Source organism: Engraulis encrasicolus, chromosome 22, assembly GCF_034702125.1.
Source record: "Engraulis encrasicolus isolate BLACKSEA-1 chromosome 22, IST_EnEncr_1.0, whole genome shotgun sequence".
Taxonomy (NCBI): Eukaryota; Metazoa; Chordata; class Actinopteri; order Clupeiformes; family Engraulidae; genus Engraulis; species Engraulis encrasicolus.
Genome location: NC_085878.1, coordinates 28,906,539 through 28,911,799, shown reverse-complemented (window position 1 = coordinate 28,911,799; position 5,261 = coordinate 28,906,539).

The window sequence follows — 5,261 nt, the reverse complement described above, 5'->3', positions numbered from 1 at the left end:
TCTGGTACCCAGCGCCCTGCATGGGGTCAGTCAGTGGGTCCACACAGTACACAGTGTACACATCGGTTTTCAGTTCACAGCAGGTTGTTGCTGTTGTTTAGTAAAGCACAAAAAACACAGCGCATGGCTGGCAGAGACATGCCCAAAGCCTGGAGAGCACATGGTGTGTGTGTGTGTGTGTGTGTGTGTGTGTGTGTGTGTGTGTGTGTGTGTGTGTGTGTGTGTGTGTGTGTGTGTGTGTGTGTGTGTGTGTGTGTGTGTGTGTGTGTGTGTGTGTGTGTGTGTGTGTGTGTGTGTGTGTGTGTGTGTGTGTGTGTGTGCGCGCATGTGCACATGTGAGTGTATGGGCATGTGTGTACATGTGTGTATTTGTGTGTGTATTGATGGGGTAATTACACCTTTGAGGGCCTTATGTGGTCTATATGCCCTTCAGCCGTGACTAGGCTCAGGGCTCTGGGCTCTGGGCTGTGCCATTCATGGATGAACAGTTGGAGGGCACCAGGAGGAGAGGGGATGACTGATCAAAAATCCTGAGAAAAACGTTTTTAATTATCTTCTTTTGTTGTTTCGTTCTTTCTTTCTTTCTTTCTTTCTTTCTTTCTTTCTTTCTTTCTTTCTTTCTTTCTTTCTTTCTTTCTTTCTTTCTTTCTTTCTTTCTCTTCTTTCTTTCTCTTCTTTCTTCTTCTTCTTCTTCTTCTTCTTCTTCTTCTTCTTCTTCTTCTTCTTCTTCTTCTTCTTCTTCTTCTTCTTCTTCTTCTTCTTCTTCTTCTTCTTCTTCTTCTTCGCGCTGGTGATGATGGTGTACCAGCTGAATATTTCTATATTCAATGTTTAGATTTCAACACACACTTAGTTATCAGATATCCTTGTGTGGGGTTTGTTTATACTATCTACTTTAAGCTCTGTCATATTTTAATAGTCTGTATTGTGTTTCACTTTGGTTGCTCTGGCACTGACGTAGCCTACCTTTCACTCATGTGCAAGGTTATCAAAGGGTAGTGGTTCAATAAAAATACCAGATAAGATACAAAATATCTCATCTATGTATCTTATCTAAAGATTAAACTGTTATCTTGCCGTTGTCACCTTACACTTTCCTATATTGATTAAGTTAATATCACAGTGTAGTACAGCCTACTTAGCCAGTGAATGTTTCTCTGTACCGTTTCCTTTTTTCTGTTCGATAAAGCACATTTTTTGTCACATTGGGCGCTTTTGCGGAACTCTTCACACAAATACACAAACCTATAACCAAGTCAACCAGACCTAGCACAACAACATCCACAAAAGTTACAAAACAATGAGCTTTATCAATAAGAAAAAAAATGTAATACTATAAAGTGGGCAGTTAGGGACATATTCCAAGAGGCCTACATTGCGTTCAGCATGTTTAAAGATTGCAGACACGTCCAAACAACTGTGACACCATGATATTACAGGATATACTGAATAATCGTTCTTTGATAAAAAAAAGCACACAAGTGTAACATCGCTTTTATTACTTTTACTCCAGTCACTGATAAAAGCCTGTGGTTGAAAACAAGTGTATCTCAGATGATAAGATGAAACAATAAAGTCTCAAGTCTTAGGATGGGAGCCAGAGTTTCTCTGCGTTCCACCAGACACACACACACACACACACACACACACACACACACACACACACACACACACACACACACACACACACACACACACACACACACACACACACACACACACACACACACACACACGCACGCACACACGCACACACACAAACACACACACACCAGGATCTAAGTCTGTGTGGTCTGGACTGTGGGGGGGCTTTTGAGGACAGTGAGTGCAGGTAAAGAAACAAAGCCTCCTGCCACCCCCCTCCCCCCCCTCTCTCCCCTGAGTCTCCCCCCATTCTCCACTACACTAATCTGCAAACTGTTATTTTCGCTTCCCTCACATTGGGGATGAATTACAGCAGATTCAGAGGAAAGCCTTCAGCACAAGCTGACTTTGGCACGCAGCACTTGACTGTGAATCTCCAAATGCAGCAAGATAAAGCAGCGCTGAAAAATAATAGTAGATAGTAGTGCTTTTTTCATGTTTTAGGAGGGTCCCACGGTAGATTTTTAATATCGTTAAAATATACTGTAGATGGTAGGACTGTTCATTTTAGCTCAAAGTCAAAAGGTTATAGTCAGGCCAGATTGAGCAGCCTGATTACATCAATGTCCCAAAGTGACTGTAAGGGGAAGGTGGATGTTACATTGATAGACAAAGAAAGACAGATTCTTCCCTGGGTTGCAATTAAATGAGAGAGAGAGAGAGAGAGAGAGAGAGAGAGAGAGAGAGAGAGAGAGAGAGAGAGATGGCAATTTCACACTAATGGATGGAGCGTCTGGAGAAATATTGCAGTCTGCACAGGAAGGAAGGAGACAGAAACCTTAACCAAGCTGTTTTAGCGAAAGAGCAAACCAGTGCAAAAAATAACATTGTAGAGCAAACTCTTCACAGATAGAATATGAAGATCACATTTTGGCCTTGGAATGCATTGAGAAAAACTGAAACTGAAAGAGCCCTGAACAAGAGTTTGAGGAGAGGAAAATACATTCTTTTTATTGTCTTTTTATGTTTTTGTCCTTGGTGCGTGCGTGGGAGGGAGGCGTTAAGCAGACAAGATTTCAACGCGTCGCACTGCTCGTGCCTCGGAGGCCCGGGGCCTCCAGGAGTGTGTTCATGGCTGGACTGGCCATCTGACATACTGGGCATTCCTGCACCCTCGTGGGCCCCTATTTTCAGAAATGTAAAAAAATGAACAATATATTTATTTTTTTACATCTGAAAATAGGGGGTCAAAAGGGTGCGGGGCCCACCTTGGAGTCCGTTCTGCGCCGCTAATTATGAAGGGCCCCTTTAACCCCTTAGCGCAGCACTATGGCTCTCTGTAATTTCATAGCAATGTTGTTATGATGTAGTTAAGTATGGAATAGCGGACGACGAGGTGTCCCGATATCAACGGAAATAATGGACGAGGCGGAGCGTTCTAAAGTCCAATTACAGAGGACGACCTCTGTAAAATAGTCAGGGAAAGTAAGCAGTCTACCTGCAGCCTTGACGCGATCCCCACATATCTGCTAAAAAACGTACTTGGTTGCTTAGCAGCACCTTTACTGCAAATTGTTAACACCTCTATGCTTACAGGCATTTTTCCAAGCTCATTCAAAACAGCCATGGTAAAGCCACTCCTAAAAAAGACAAATTTAGATCAGAATTCTTTAAACAACTACCGACCTATATCAAACCTCCCCTTTATAAGCAAGGTACTAGAAAAAGTTGTATTTAAACAGCTTAATCAACATCTGGCTGGGAATGATATCTTGGAAAAATTCCAATCAGGCTTCAGAGCCAACCATAGCACCGAAACAGCACTAACCAAAATAATAAGTGATCTTAGGCTCAACAGTGCCGCAAACAAAGTTTCAGCACTTATCCTCCTCGACCTCAGTGCCGCCTTTGACACGATAGACCACAACATACTAATTGACCGCCTTGAATCTTGGGTAGGCTTGTCCGGTCACGTCTTAGAGTGGTTCAAAACATATATTACAGGAAGACAGTTTTTTGTCACCATCGGAGAATACGTCTCCAACAAGTATGATGTGCCTTTTGGAGTTGCTCAGGGTAGTTGCTTGGGCCCTCTCCTCTTTGCTCTCCTCTTTGCTCTCTATATGTTTCCCCTGGGCTCCATCATCAGAGAGCACAATGTTGATTTTCATAGCTATGCCGATGACACTCAACTATATATCTCTGTCGAGCCTAGCCAAACCACTGCCATTCATGCCTTGACTAAATGCATGTCTGCCATTACAGATTGGATGAACAGTAACTTCCTAAAATTAAATGAAGATAAAACTGAAGTGTTGCTCATTGGGCCTAAGAAAAAACGTGCAAAACTCCACTCAAGCCTAGGCGACCTAAGCATACACATTAAAGATAAGGTTACTAGCCTAGGTGTGGTCATAGACTCGGATTTGAGCTTTGAGCCTCACATCAACAAGATAACAAAATCTGCTTTTTTCCATCTTAGAAATGTCAACAAAGTGCGCGGCTTGGCCCCCCGACAAGACGCTGAGAAACTTATTCATGCCTTTGTCACCAGTAGGATAGACTACTGCAATGCTCTTTTCTCTGGTCTCCCAAAAAAATTAATTGACAAATTGCAACTCATTCAAAATTCTGCGGCAAGAATCCTAACTAGAACCAGAATGAGAGAGCACATCTCTCCTGTCTTGGCAGACCTGCACTGGTTACCTGTCTCATACAGAATCGACTTTAAGATTCTGCTCACAGTATTTAAAGCATTAAATGGACTTGCCCCTAGCTATATCTCAGACATGCTCTCTTTTTATGTCCCTGCTCGAGCTCTCAGGTCCACTGATGCCAAGCTGCTAAGGACCCCCACCCCCCCGCAGAAGAAGATCGGCGACGCCGCGTTTGCCTGCTATGCGCCCAAGAGATGGAACACCCTCCCCATCGAGATCCGATCAGCCACCTCCGTCGACTCCTTTAAGAAGCAGCTGAAGACCCACCTCTTCATCCTTGCCAACTCCTAGCTGCCAAGACGTCATAGTGTCCCAGCCGCCGCAGCGCCCTTACTACTCGCAATCCAGCCCTGGCAGGGGGCTCCCCTAGGTGGCCGCTGGTCTCTGCCTGAGGTTTCTTCCTGACTACAGGGGGTCTTTTTTCTCAGACCTCACTGAGCTTTTTTCCCCCTCACAAACTATGAATCAAGCGAAAGGGAGTTTTTCCTCACCCCTGATGCCACCAGGGGCCGCACCTGAGCGCCCAATCTCTGTGTGACTATCTATGACTTATGATAGGCCCAGCCACTATGGACCTTACACATCTAAGAATCCTGGTCCTAACCTACGTTGACCTTATGACTCTACATTCTCTGTCTATCTCTTCTTCCTCTGCCTTCCTGCTTTTTCTGCCTCTCCTCTATACCTCTCCTTTTAAATCTATCTCTCCTCTCCTTTTAAATCTATCTCTAACAATGTTTTTTCCCATGTGTTAAGCACTTTGAGTTACATGCCTTGTATGACACAGTGCTATACAAATACAATTATTATTATTATTATTATTAAACAGCCCGGCGGCGCAGCCAAGTCCATTTTCCCGTGATATCGGGACACCTCGAAGGCCGCTATTCCGCTTATCAGCCGGTTACCAGCATTTAAGTATTAATTTATTAATATGTTGATCTAAGGCTTCGTGAGAAG